Source organism: Phascolarctos cinereus, unplaced genomic scaffold (assembly GCF_003287225.1).
Source record: "Phascolarctos cinereus isolate Bilbo 61053 unplaced genomic scaffold, phaCin_HiC Scaffold_1;HRSCAF=81, whole genome shotgun sequence".
Classification (NCBI taxonomy): Eukaryota; Metazoa; Chordata; class Mammalia; order Diprotodontia; family Phascolarctidae; genus Phascolarctos; species Phascolarctos cinereus.
In genome coordinates, this window is record NW_027555514.1 from 262,549,157 (window position 1) to 262,564,740 (window position 15,584).

Below are 15,584 nucleotides of genomic sequence, written 5' to 3' on the forward strand. Positions count from 1 at the left end.
TGCTCACTTCACTTTGCATCAGTTCATACAATTCTTCCCAGGTTTTTCTGAAAGCATCCTGCTCATCATTTCTTATAGCACAATAGTATTTCATCACAGTCATACATCACAACTTGTTCATCCATTCCTCAGTTGAAGGGCATCCCCTCAATTTCTAATTCTTTGCTACCACAAAAGAGCTGCTACAAATATTTTTACACACACACTTTTTCTCTGATCTCTTCGGGGCACAGACACAGTAGCAATATTGCTAGGCCAAAGGGTATGCACAATTTTATACCCCTTTGGGCATAGTTCCAAATTGCTCTACAGAATGGTTGGATCAATTCACAACAACTTTTGGTTGATCAACAGTGTATTTGTGTCCCCTTTTTTCCATATACCCTCCAACATTTATCATTTTCCTTTTCTGTCATATTAGCCAATCTGATAGGTGTGAGGTGGTACCTCAGACTTGTTTCAACTTTTTCTAATTAATAGTGATTTAAAGGATTTTTTTAATGTAACTATAAAGAACTTTGATTTCATCACCTGAAAACTGCCTGTTCATACATATCCTTTAACCATTTAGTAATTGAGGAATGACTTGTATTCTTATAAAGTTGACTCAGTTCTCTATATGTTTGAGAGAGGAGGCCTTTATCAAAGAAATTTGCTGTAAATTTTCCCCTACCCCCAAGTTTCCTGCTTTCCTTCTAATCTTGTCTGTATTGGTTTTGTTTGTGTAAAACTTTTAAAATTTGACAGGATTAAAATTATCCTTTTTGTATACCATAATGCTCTCTATCTCTTGTTTGGTCATAAATTCTTCCTCTATCCATAGATCTGACAGGTAAAATTTTCCATACTCCCCTAATTTGCTTATGATATCACCCTTCATGTTTAAATCATGTACCCATTGTGACTTTATATATACCGTGTGAGATGTTGGTCTGTACCTAGTTTCTGCCAAACTGTTTTCCAGTTTGGCAGCAATTTTTGTCAAATAGTGAGTTCTCGTCCCAAGCTTTAGATCTTTGGGTTTGTCAAACACTAGATTACTATGGTCATTTACTACTCTGTATTGTGTACTTAATCTATTCCACTGATCCACCATTCTGTTTCTTAGCCGGTACCAGATTGTTCTCATGATTACTACATTGTAATATAGTTTGAGATCTGGTACTGCTAAGCCACCTTCACTTTTTTTCCCTTGATTCCTTTGATATTCTTGACCTTTGTTCTTCCAGATGAATTTTGTTATTATTTTTTCTAGCTCTATAACTTTTTTTTTTGTGATTTGCCTGGCATGGCACTGAGTAAGTAAATTAATTTAGGGAGAATTTTCGTGTTTATTATATTGGCTCAGCCTATCCATGAGCAATTAATTTTTCTCTGATTTCAACAGGTATTTATTAAGCACTTACTATGTGCATGAACTTATTGTGCTAAGCATTAGAGACACAAAGAGAGGAAGGGAGGGGGAAATTTAAAAAAAAACTTTACACCTTAACAAAATAATTTTTGTGAAGGTGGAGTAGACTAGGGCACATCCTTTGCAGCTGGACATGCATTCAGGCTTCCAATATTTGCATGTGCACATTTCAGGAAGCCATTGAACTTCTCACTGAGCCAGAGCTCATATATGCAGGTCCATGGGAGGTTGCTTCCCTAACATATATGCAAGACATCAATTTGAATTAGCATCTTGATTCACTTAAACTTACAGATAATGAATCTTTCCTGTAAATGGGAATAGACACTGGACCTGTGATTTAATTTTGATTGGGAATTCCCAAATGAGGAAATTTCCTTTACCAATAGAGGTAGATGCTTTCTGTATCCTTTATTCTTATAGTGTTGCCTAGAGCAGTGAGTGGTTCCTTAACTTTTTGGTCTCATTTTTTTTTTTAAAGTTTTTATTGATATTTTCTGTTTCTTATATAACCATACTCATCCCATGTATTCTCCCCACTCCCAGTGATCCTTTTATATTCTTAAAAACTATTGAGAACTTGTCTCCCCAAAAAGCTCTTATGTGGATTATATCTATTGATATTTATTATGTTAGAAGTTAATGCATTAGTATCATTATGAAGGGGGCAGCTAGGTGGCACAGCGGATAGAGTGCTGAGCCTAGAGTCAGGAAGGCTTATCCTCCTGAGTTCAAATCCAGCCTCAGACACTTACTAGCTGTGTGATCCTGAGCAAGTTGTTTAATCCTGTTTATCTCAGTTTCCTCATGTGTAAAATGAGCTGGAGAAGGAAATGGCAAGTCATTCTAGTATCTTTGCCGAGAAAATCCCAAATGGAGCCATGAAGACTTGGACACAAAAACAGTAATCATTATGGAAATAGTCTGGATCCTTAGAAAGGATCTCAGAGACACTAGACCACACTTTGCGAGCTGCTGGCCTAGAAATGACTGGCTCAGAGTCACAGAACCAGTATGGGTCAGAAGCAAGTCTATGAACCAGGTCTTCTAGTTCTGAGGCCAACTCTCATATGCCCTCTCCTTCATAAATAAAGCAAATAAAAAAATGGAGTTGAGGAGGGCTGAAACAAAAAGGACCTTCATTCACTCATTCTGGACCTGAAATAAAATAACTTCATGAATATTTCTAAAGACTAATTAAGGGAAAAATTGGGTTGTGGAAAACTTGTTAGGGGCTGGGGAGGCGGGGATGCAACTGTCTGGTTAATGTCAGTTCTGCTTACTGCTTGAAAATGGAGTTTCCCCAGCGATAAGATCTAATTATCTATACAGACACCGTGTAGTTTAAAATCATGCCATTTAGACACCATCCAGCCTTGGAAAACTTGGTGATGCAGGGGGGAAAAAAACAACTAAAAATGCAGCTCTGTTTGAATTTTGCATTGGAAGCCACCCTAGGAAGAGAGTTCTACCAGGATTGATAGCTCCTAGAGAACCCCACCCCAGTGTTTTCTAGAATCTGCCCAGCTGCCTGTTCTCTCCTGACATTATGTAATGTAGCATATGCCGAAAAGAGAATGTTAAAAAGTTAAATGAATGGATGCCAAAATGTTTAATCTTGGAAACACATCAGATGGGCTTGGTATTTATAATAAACAGCTGTGTTTTACATTTAGTAAAATGTCTAGCATGCTAGCTGCCGTTTACGTCACATTATTTGTCTCGGTGTAAAGGAGGAACAGCACACGGCCATATGGTTTTCACGTGGTGCCTCAGAAGAGCCCGCCTGCTATTCTAGGGACCGTGGGACCTGGACGCTATTTCCCTTCAGTGGCATCAAAAGATACCTGCCAGAGGAAGCCACAGGGAGCTGTGTGGCAAATAGGACTATTTTTTTTTCTCTCTTAGAGAATCCTCTTCCTATAAAATTCGCATAGTTGTCATTGAGATCTAAGAATTATGACAACAATAGACTAGAAGCCCAAGTTGAATACTTTAGAAGCAGCCTAGAATTCCACTGCATGTGGGGAGGGGACATGATGGCAGTGGGGCCCCCAGAAGTGCCAGCCAGGATGGGTGGGGCTTGTGGAATGACAGTCATGCATTGCTTTTTGTTAAGGTGAAGTTCTGCCCGAAGACTCCTCAGGCAAAATAAGGAGGTTCCCAAGCCAAAAATTTCCAACACTCACCCCCTCCAAACGCAGACGGTTGCATTCTATAATCACAGGATGTAAAGCAGAAGAGAGCATAGAAACAGAGAGACTGCCACAGCGAAAGGGGCTTTAAATGTTGTTGTTCAGTCCTTTTAGTTGGTCTGACTCTTTGTGATCCCGTTTGGGGTTTTCTTGGCAAAGATACTGAAGTGTTTTTTCTATTTCCTTCTCCAGATGAGGAAACTGAGGCAAACAAGGTTCAGTGACTTGCCCAGGGTCACACAGCTAATGTCTCAGGCCAGATTTGAACTCAGGTCTTCCTGACTCATTGCACCACCTAGCTGCCCAAAGGGCTTTAAACTTACAGTCCTGTCTGACTTTGGGCAAGACATTACACCCTCTCTGCACCTCAGTTTCCTCACCTGTAAAATAGGAGGGGGTGTTGGACATCATGGCCTTCGAAGAACCTTCAGCTCTAGATCTGTGGCTTTATTGTTTACTCACCATGGTGCCTTAAATAAGCCACTTGGTTATTCATCAAGTAACCTAAGGGAGGCAATGGCACTTAAGGACCTGGATTCAAAGGGTTGCATAGTAAGCCACCCACCAGTTCTAGCTTGGAGCCATAACAACAGACCTGACCTCAAATCTATAGATGCTTGGACTGCCCAAGAAGGAAAGCACTGACTCTGGCATCAGAGGCACTGGATTCAAATCCCACCTCTGATGTTAACTACCTGTGAGACCCTGGGCAGGTCACTTCATTTCCTTGGGTCTCAGTTTTCTCAACTGCAGAAAGGTGGAGTGGAACTAGATGACCCCTAAAATCCCATCCAGCTCTAAATGGTATCGTGAACGTAATGTATTTTGTAGACCTTGACGTCTTAGGTAATATTGTTCCTTAACATCTAGTCAGCCCCTCGTTTTCAGATAAAGAAAATGGGACTTAATTCTTCCCCTGCTATGTGACTACTGTTGTTTGAACAAAAGCATGGCAGAGTGGGTGGAATGCTAATCTGGTAAACCTGGATTAGAGTTCTGCTTCTGAGCTTAGAAGACCTGGGTTCAAATCCTGTTTCTACCACTTTCTACCTGTGTGCCCTGGCAAGTCCTGGTTTCCTTCAAGTCCTACCTAAAATTCCACCTTCTGGAGGAAACCTTTCCTGATTCCCCCTTTGTGTTAGTGCCTTTCCTCTATTGACTGATGATCTCCAGATTATCCTGTTCCATCTTGTTTGTACGTAGCTGTTTTCTTATGGTTTCCCACATTAGACTATGAGCGACTTGAGAGCAGGGGTTGTCATTTTCACTTTCTTTCTATCCCCAGCACTTGGTGCCATGCCTGGTACATAGTAGGCACTTAATAAATGTTTATTGACTGACTGCTTCTCTTGTAAAAAAAAGGAATAATAATAATAATAATAATAATATAATAATAACCTCACAATTGTTGGGAGTGTCAAGACAATGGGTATAGAGTACTTTGCAAATTTTAATACATACATATAAATAAAATCCAGTTATTATTATTATTAATTATACCTATCAACCTCTCACCCACCATGGTGGGTTATCGGCAAGAATGGTCACCTGTGTGTCCTTCCTACAACCTTGGAAAAGATTTGGGAAGATAATGGAGGAGGAAAGTGGAGAAAGGGTGAAATAGCTAAGATTTGTCCTGGACCTGCCCCAAGAGGAGATATTTGATCAGCTCAAGGCTTTAAATAGCAATAACAGCTTTAAGGCATCATACCTGCTGAAATTTTTAAATTTCCTGTTGATTTAACATAAAAAATCTTGAGCTGCTTTTTTGGAGCAATTTCAAAAAGCTGTTAAGAGTGAAAGAGATGAAACAGATACTTCAAGTTAGAAAAAAATTGCCGTTTGAGATAGGTGATGTATCAGTTTATACAGCCTCCGTTCTCATCCACCTTCCCTCGCCAATGGTGGTCTTGAGACAGTAGCCAAATCTACTACCTTTAAACATTTTTATTTTGAAGAAAAGAAAAGAGACAGCAGCATCAGAAAAGAATCTTAGTGCCAAGTTTTCAAATTCATCTACCCAGGCTGTTTTGTTTTCCATCTGCAGTCTGATTCTCTGGGGATATCACAGCCACATGGAGGTTTATGCCTTAAGAAAGGAAATTAACAGGAGTGGCCAGACCGATTAAATTGACCTTCTTGAGTTTAAACCAGTGTTCCCCATGAGAGTTGGGATCAGCAAGAGGAAAGGATGGGAAATGGAGCTTTTTCTACCTTGTCTCTAGACTGGAATGCTTTGGAAATGTCTCAGGAAGCACCTGGGAGCCTTATTTAATTTTGTGCATTTTGAAGTAAAAGAATTTTGAAAAAGAAGGAAAAGAGGGGGGGAAAGAGGGAAAGAAAATATGTTTGTTTCCAAAATCCAAATCCTTTTTTACTTTTTCACATATTGCAGACATTCTTATGATCTGAACAGCAACAATGATTTATTCTTATTTTGATTTATAGCAAAAATTACTGGTTGGATTTGCCTTGAGTCTGAATTTCTTCTCCTTTATCAGTCTAAATATGATTAAAATCTCACAGATTATAGTGTTATCATTCTTAGAATTAAAAAAAATTCTCTTAAAATGTTTCAAAGCAAAACAAAAATATTTCCTAGAAATCACAGCTTCTGTACACTTGGATTTTTTTTTCTTTTAGCTTCTTATCTTCCTAAAGACGTTAGAAAATAATCTTTACCAAATCTTACTATTTATGAAAAATTTCCTAATATACCAATGAGTTACTCTGATCCTCCTGAGCATGCCAGCAACACCTTTAATGAATCAAAGTCTCTTTCCATAGTAGCAAATCTGGAATCCTATTAGTATCTATTTCACATTCAAAAATCCTTACAATCAGAATTATTGATCATAGAGTATGCCTGGCTTCTTTGGGAGCCAGAATTTTAAGGACCCTAGTCAAAGAGTTTATCTCCCCCAACACCACTGGTATATTTGTTTCAAGTCTTACCTAGTCGTTAGTCATTGAATGGGTATTGCCTCAGAAAAACTGAGATCTGGGAAAGACCTTAATTTATGGCTCGCCAATCGTCTTGACTTTTGTCTTACCACTGGACTTCAGTGACTCAGGAAGAGAGAGAACCTGATGACTTTGCATGGCTCTGCCTCACTTAAATCCAGTTCATGAGCAAATCAAGACATCACTCTCATGATGTCTTTGGTCCTCTTCAAGAATGAAGATTGATAGAGCTCTGGCCTTGGAGTCAGGAGGACCTGAGTTCAAATCCAGCCTCAGACACTTGACACTTACTAGCTGTGTGATCCTGGGCAAGTCACTTAATCCCAATTACCTCACCAAAAGCAAAACAAAACAAAACAAAACAAAACAAAAAACGAAGATTGGACAACAACAATTTGGTAAAAGAAAGGAATTCTAAGGACTAGACCTCTCTCCTGAGTTAGGAATAGGAACTGGATTTATGATTTAATGGGCATAAGAAACTCCCAGAGAGAGACTGAGACAAACAGATAGATAGACAGACAGACAAACAGGCAGATAGGGAGATAGGTAGGTAGATAGACAAACAGGTAGATAGAAAGGGAGGCAGACAGACAGACAGACATAGATAGGGAGGTAAGTAGATAGAGACAGACGGGGGGTGAAGGGGGGGAGAGAGAGAGAGAGAGAGAGAGAGAGAGAGAGAGAGAGAGAGAGAGAGAGAGAGAGAGAGAGAGAGAGAGAGAGAGAGAGAACATTTATGAAACACTTTATTTGGCAGTTCCAGAATAAAAATAGAAGCCAACAAAACAGTCTCTGCTCTCAAAGAGCTTATATTCCCAGGGGAGGCAACCCCTCTCAAACTAATGCAGGTCAGCACCTTCTCTTCAGCTTATAATCTTAGAGCCCCAAGAGGTGACTGGTCCATGGTCACACAGCCAGTCTATGTCAGACTTGAACTGAGATCTGACTTACTTTGAAGTCGGTGCTCTAACCACCGTACACACTACCTCTCTTTACAGAGAGGCACTTTCAGATTTTTCCTAGCAAGTGAAATAAATAGAAATAAATAAAATATGTATTTTTTCCCTTGGCTGGTCACTTTTGAACACTGATGGAATACACCAGAATGACAAAGTCCTGCTGTTCGTAGTACAGTACTGTACCAAGCTTGGATGTATGAGCTCAATAACTACCACCTGAAAGGCAGAACTTACTGAATGACATTTTCCCTTTAGCTCCAACTTAGGGGAATTGAGCTCACAAACTTCCTTTGAAAATATTCCACCTGATCTTCTTTCTCCTCTTCTTCCTCCTTTACCTCTTCCTCATGTTGAAATATTTGTATTTGTTGATAATTATTTGGTCCAAAAAACTTATAAAAACCATGTCTGATGATATAGGCAAATAATTAATTGAAAATTAAATGAGAATCCAGATAAGAGTCAATTGAAATGGAACAGATTAAGCACCTACTATGTACAAGAAACTCTTTTAGTCAGTGGGGATAAAAAGATGAAAGAAACTATTCTAACCCTCAAGGAGCTTACATTCTACTGAGTTTTGGGGTAGGTGGATATTATAGCAAGTATGGGCAAGTCATAATCTCCCTGGGCCTCAGTTTCCCTATCTGTACAATGAGAGTAACAATAGTACCTACTTCCCAGGTGAGGATCAAATGGGACAATACATGCAAAGCATTTTGCAAGTGGTAAAATGCTGTGTTTATGTTAGCTGTAATTATTATTGTTATCTAGAGACTAATCCAACACCCTTATTTTACAGATGAGGAAACTGAGGCCTAGGGGGGTTATGGGATTAACTCAGTGTCATGAAGATAGTAAGGGTGAGAGGTGGGTCAGATATCAACCCAAGCAGTGGTCTTTCCGTGGTACTGACCTGCCTCCAATCCAGCCATCGAAAATGTCCGTGGACATTGAAGTGTGTTTTGGGAATGAGCTATGATTGGGCATTTCTGGCTCTGGGTTTTGGAGCCAGTTTGGGTCACCTGATACTGCCTCCCTCTCTTGATGATGGCTTTGGGGTCAAAGTTGACTTAAAGTCTCTTCCAACTCCAAACCTATGGTCCAAAGAGTCTATGAAAAATAGTATGACTCAAGCTGTAAAAAGCCTTCATGTCCACCTGACCCAGGATTTCAGGGATCAAAAAACCTGCTCTGAGCCTTGGAAACTTTTTATTCTGTACCCAGGACTGTCGGCCAGTTGAGGAAGGGAGTTTCCCTCATTTGCCTCTGAATCCCCCAGCACTTAGCACAGTGCCTGGCATATTTGTCATTGAGTCATTTCAGTTGTGTCTGACTCTCTGCAACCCCATTTGGGATTTTCTTGGCAAAGATACTGGAGGGGTTTGCTATTTTCTTCTCCAGCTGATTTTACAGATGAGGAAACTGAGGCAAACAGATTAAGTGACTTGCCCAGGGTCATACAGCTAGTAAGTATGTGAGGCCAGTTTTGAACTCAGGAAAATGAGTCTTCCTGACACCCAGGCCTGGTGCTCTACCCAGTGTGTCACCTAGCTGCCCACCTGCCATATCGTAGATGCTTAATAAATGTTTGATGATTGATATTGAGTGATTGATATTCAGAATTTTTAGTTCCAGACTTGTGATCTCATTATTGTAGGGAATTCCTGGTGAGGAAACGACCTTAATAAATAATAAATCATAAATAATAAAAACAGTTTGGAAACTGTTTTTGTAATTTATAAGGGGTTCCCTGGGGCATTGAGAGGTTAAGTGACTATTCTAGGATCATAAAGTAGAATTTGAACTCGGGGCTCTAACTCAAGGTCCAGCCATTTTTCCACTATGTATCTCCAAAAGCACATAAGATTTTTGCTAGGGTATTTGTCATCCAGGTTGATTGGAAAGATTATCTGGCAACTGTAGGGAAGAAAATAATGTTAAAGCTTCCTGACGGTTTGGAAAGTAGATACAGATCATCTCTTTTGCAATTACTGTTCTCCTTAGGGGCATAATGTTATCTCAAAAGGAAGGGCATTTTCTCTTGTGGCTCTGCAGCTTAACCCAGGCTGCTTTCTCAATATTAGTATGCTTCCTAGGGGACAGACCCAGAAGGAATTATATTCTGCCAGAAGTGGGTGCTAAGAGGCACTGTGGGGGCACTGATTGTTTCTTGTATTCTTTCTCTGTGCTTAGGTATGCACTGGAGACATTGGGGTATGGATTCAGAGCTAGAAGGGACCTTAGAGGTCATGTCGTCCAACCCCTTTATCTTACAGATAAGGAAACTGAGGCCCAGAGAGGTAGAATTGTCCTTCCCCAGGTTCTACCACTTACAGGTGGTAAGTGGAAGATGTGAGATTTGGACTCAGCAACTTAGGTTCCATATCTAACACTCATTCCATTGTTCCCTGCAGTGATCCCAGTAGACCCTGATGACTTGTGTCCTCTGAAAGCACTCCAGAAGAGGTGTGGTCTTTTAGGTTTTTTGATTGTTTGTTTGTTTTTTAATATGACAAATAGAAGACATCCTACAAGGGACTCAGAAGTGTTTCCTTGAAAGAAAAGAAGAGTCATAGTGACAAGATTGGGGATTAGGTATGTAGTTTCCGCTCATTCTGTGTGACTGAATAGAATAATAATAATAGCTCACATTTAACATAATACTTTGTGGCTACGGAGCTCTTTGTATGTGTTATCTTCTTGTATCCTCGCAAAAGCCCCTGAGGTAGAGTAGTATCCATAGCCCCATTTTACAGATGAAAAACTGAGACTGTGACTTATTTAATGTCACCCAGCTAGTCAAGGGGTACAGCCACAACTCAAACTCTGGCTCCAAGGCTAGTACTATTCTATTCAACTAGGCAGAATAGCATGGTAGATGAAGAGTTCTACCAGGAGCCAGAAAGATCTGAGTTCAAATCCAGCATCTGACTGTTACTAGATGTGTGACCCTGAGCAAGTCACTTAATTTCTTAATGCTCCAGGAAGCTTTGTAAGATTATAAACCAGAGAGTAGTTGTGGGTCTGCATTAGTAGAGTTTCCTATACCCTTGAAATCACTCTAACCCCCATCCAAAGATGCTAGAGTATTTTGCCATTTCCTTTTCCAGCTCGTTTTGCAGATGAGGAAATTGAGGCAAACAGGGTTAAGTGACTTGCCCAATGTCACACAATTAGTAAATGTCTGAGGCTGGATTTGAACTCAGATCTTCCTGACTCCAGGTCCAGTGCTCTATCCATTGCCTAGATGTTTCTAACCATCTAGATGTTTCCTCATCTCTAAAATTAGATTGTTTTGATGGTCATTTCTCTTATTACTAGTGATGTGGAACATTTTTTCCTAAGGTTGTTAATAGTTACATTTCTTCTTTTGAAAACTAATTAGTCATCTCCTTTGACCACGGATCTGTTGGGGAATGGCATTTGGTCTTATATACATTTCTGTTAAATATCTGTGTATGTTGGATAACAAGTTCTTATCTGAGAAATTTGATGCAAACATTTGTTCCTAGTCAAATGCTTCTCTTCTTAACCCCGATGAATTAATTTTGTTTGTGCAAAAGATTTTCAATTTCATGCGATCAAAATTATTTTATCCTCTGTAATTGCTTCTATCCCTTGTTTGGTTAAAAGAATTATTCTCCTATACATATCTATGAAGCATGTATGATCTTCTTGTTTTAGAATTTTTATGGCATTATCTTTAATATTCAGATCTTCAATTCATTTTGTATTTATTATGTATTGTTGTTGTTTGTCTAAGCCTAATTTCTTCCAGACTGTTTTCCAGTTTTCCTGGCAGTTCTTACCAAGTGGTATTCTTTCCTAAGGAACTTACTTTTTTTTAAATTTTTAGGCAATTGGGATTAAGTGACTTGCCCAGGGTCACAAAGCTTGAGTAACTTACGTTTTGCAGGGTTTATTGAACACTGGGTTTTTGAGTTTCATTATTTCTGATTTTCCTTTGTCTAGTCTGTTCCACTGACCCAGTTTTCTATTTTTTAACAAATTCCATTTTTTTTTAACGATTACCACTTAATAATATGTTTTGAGGTCTGGAAGTGCTATTTCTCCTTCATTCCTACCTTTCCCCATTATTTCTCTTGATATTCTAGATCTTTTGTCCTTACAAATGAATTTTTTTTAATTGTTATTTACCTCTGCAAAGATTGCTTTTGGTAGGTTGATAGGTATAACATTAAAACTGTAAATTAACTTTGGTAGTATTATCATATTTATTATATTGGCATGACCCAGCCATGAGCATTGACTATTCCTCTAGCTATTTAAATTGTACTTTTTTTAAAAAAAGGAACATTTTATAGTTGAATCTATATAAGTATTTTGTATGCTTTGATAGATTGATCTCCAAGTATTTTCTGCATTTTATAATTATTTCTGAATGGAATTTTCCCTTTCTGTTTATTACCTCTTGTTGTTTTTTTTTGTTGTTGTTGTTATCTTATAGAAATGCAGTTTATTTTTGTGGCCTCCAACTCTGCTGAAGATATTATTTTAATTATTTTCTTTGCTAATTTCCTAGAATTTTTTTTTTAAGGCAGTTGGGGTTAAGTGACTTGCCCAGGGTCACACAGCTAGTATGTGTCAAGTGTTTGGTCTGAGGCCAGATTTGAACTCAGGTCCTCCTGACTCCAGGGCTGGTGCTCTATCCGCTGTGCCACCTAACTGCCCCCGAGATTTTCGAAGTAAGCAATCATGCCGTCATCAAATGGGGATAGGTTTATCTCCTCTTTGCCTGTTTCTGCTCCTTTAGTTTCTCTCTCTTGTCTTCCTGCTATTGCCAGCATTTCTAGACCTATATCAAAAAGTAGAAGGGAGCGTGGAGATCCTTCCTTTATTCTTGCATTTATTAGGAAAGCTTCTAGTGTAGCTCCTCATTCATAATTTCTTGAAACCTGGTATCCAGGCTTTTATTTATTTATTTTATGGATGTAATTTCCCAGTAGTCTGATGATTCTTAGATTTTTTTCCTCCTTGACTAGTTTTCCAGGTCAATTAATTTTGATAGGAAATACCTTATATTTTTATTCTTTTTTTTTTCAGTCTTTTGATTTTGTTTCAGCATTTATTGTTATCTCCATGGAGTTACTGATTGCTGTTAGGTACATTTTAAATTCCATGGAGTCTGTTACTTGGGGCTCCTCTACTAAAGTGTTCATTCTCCTTCCAAGTCTTTCTTCTAGAGCTCTTATTTCACTTTTAAAATCTTGCTAAATTAAGAAATTACTTCCAAGAATTCTAGTTGACCTTGCAGCCAGGCTGTGTTTTTGTTTGAGGTTTTCCTTGTAAATACTGTAGAGATATCCTTTTCTTTTGGCTTTGTGTCTTGGGCATTCCTATATTAATAATATTTCTTTTTCAGTGGTGTCTTCTTTTGTTTGCTTATTTTTCCATCTTTATTTGTTGAATTGAAACTTTGTGTCAGGATATTTCTGAAGGAAATGTTGGGACTGGAGGTGGGGCCAAGACAGTGGAGAAAAGGCATCAATTCACCTGAGCTTTCCCCCCAAACCCCTCCAAACCCCTTTAAATGAGACCATAAAACAATTCCTGAAGAGGCAGAATCCACAAAAGGATGAGGTGAAATAATTTTCCAGCCAGAGACAACTTAGAAGGTCAGGAGGAAAGGTCTGTTGCACCTGGGTGAGAGAAGAGTGTAGTCCAGCACAAGACCACACCAGCACGGACCCAGCCCTAGCAAACCAGGGGCAGGCCTTGGAGCCACTGAATCAGCTATGACAGTGGCTGCTTCCAGAGCTCTCAGCCCACAGATGATAAGGGGGTTGAACAACTGATCAGAAGGAGATTACAAGGGTCTCTTTGCTGGCACTAGTGGGAAGACTCTGTTGCTTTGCCCATACTCGGATCTGGGTTGTGGTCCTGGGTGGTAGTGCCGGGTCAAGGAGGAGCACTGGCACACCACAACTTGCAGCTGCAGTGGAGCAGGAACCCTCATCATAGTTCCAGGGCAGGAGAGTCTTGTGGTCACTCAGAGCAGAGCACAGGCCAGGAGAGTAGTAAATGTACCCCTCCTTACATCATACTGCCTTGGAAGAACTAAAAACTTATAGATGCCTAGGATATCTCTAAAAACAGCTGCACAAAACTCCTGAAGCTTGGGACAGTGCACCCTCCACCCTGGAAGCAGAGCCCCACTTTAACAAAGAGTTAAAAGTTAAGAAATAGACTGGAAAATGAGCAAACAACAGAAAAAATTCTGACCACAGAAAGTTACTGTGGTGACAAGGAAGATCAAAACATACACTCAGAAGAAGGTAACAAAGTCAGAGGTCCTACATCCAAAGCCTACAAGAAAAATATGAATTGATCTTGGGTCATGGAAGGGCTCAAAAAGGGTTTTGAAAATCAAGTAGGAGAGGTAGAAGAAAAACTGGGAAGAGAAATGAGATTGATGCAAGAAAATCATGAAAAAAGAGTCAACAGCTGGCAAAGGAGACACACAAAAAAATACTGAAGAAAATAACACCTTGAAAAACAGACTAGGCCAAATGGTTAAAAAAAAAAGGTATGAAAAGCCAATGAGGAGAAGAAGGCCTTAAAAAGCAGAATTGGCCAAATGGAAAAGGAAGTACAAAAGCTCACTGAAGAAAATAATTCCTTAAGAATTAGAATTGAGCAAATGGAAGCTAATGACTTTACAAGAAATCAGGAAACAATAAAACAAAAGCAAAAGGATGAAAGAATAGAAGATAATATCTCACTGGGAAAACAACTGATCTGGAAAATAGATCCAGAAGAGATAATTTAAAGTTACTGGACTACCTGAAAGCCATGATCAAAAAAAGAGCCTAGACATCATTTTTCAAGAAATTATCAAGGAAAACTGTCCTGATATTCTAGAACCAGAGGGTAAAATAGAAATTGAAAGAATCCACCAATCACCTCCTGAAAGAGATCCCAAAATGACAATTCCCGGGAATATTATAGCCAAATTCCAGAGCTCCCAGGTTAAGGAGAGAATATCACAAGCAACCAGAAAGAAACAATTCCAGTATTGTGGAGCCACAATCAGGATTACACAAGATTTAGCAGCTTCTACATTAAAGGATCAGAGGGCTTGGAATATGATATTCCAGAGGGGAAAAAAGTTAGGATTACAACCAAGAATCACCTACCCAGAAAAACTAAGTGTAATAGTTCAGGGGGAAAAGATGGGTATTCAATGAAATAGAGGACCTTCAAGCATTCTTAATGAAAAGATCAGAGCTAAACAGATAATTTGACTTTCAGATACAAGACTCAATAGAAGTATTAAAAAGGTAAACAAGAAAGGGAAATCATAAGGGACTTAATAGGGTTAAACTATTTACATTCTTACATGGGAAGATGATAGTTGTACCTCATAAGAACTTTCTCATTATTAGGGCAGTTAGGAGGATACACACACACACACACACACACACACACACACATACATATATATATATAGAGGGCACAGGTGTGGTTGAATATGAAGGGATGATATCTAAAAATATAAAATTAAGGGATGAGAAGGGAATGTACTGGGAGGAAGAGAAAGGGAGAGGTAGAATGGGGTAAATTATCTCACATATAAGAGGCAAGAAAAAGCTTTTATAGTAAAGGGGGAGATAGGGGAGGTAAAAGGGAGTGAGTGAACCTTATTCTTGTCAGAATTGGCTTAAAGAGGGAATAACATACACACTCATTCAGATATAGAAATCTGTCTTACCCTACAGGAAAGTAAGAGGGGAAGGGGATAAAAGGAAGAGGGGTGGTTATAGAAGAGAGGGCAGATTGGAGGAGGTGGTAATCAGAAGGAAAACACTTTTGAGGGAGGAACAAGGTGAAAATAGAGGGAGAATAGAATAAATGGGGAGGGGATAGGATGGAGGGAAATACATTTAGCAATCATAACTGTGAAAAAAAATTGAAGCAAGTTTCTCTGATAAAGGCCTCATTTCTCAGATATGTAGAGACCTGAGCCAAATTTATAAAAATAGGAGCCATTTCCCAATTGATAAATGATCAAGAGATATGAACAGT

At 39.1% G+C, this 15,584-nt stretch overlaps 1 protein-coding gene across 6 annotated transcripts in view; it reads left to right on the forward strand.

The window, feature by feature from the left end:
• Positions 1 to 15,584, forward strand: part of SOCS2 (suppressor of cytokine signaling 2) — a 77,354-nt gene that overhangs the window by 21,981 nt on the left and 39,789 nt on the right. The gene's annotated exons all lie outside the window — the stretch shown is intronic.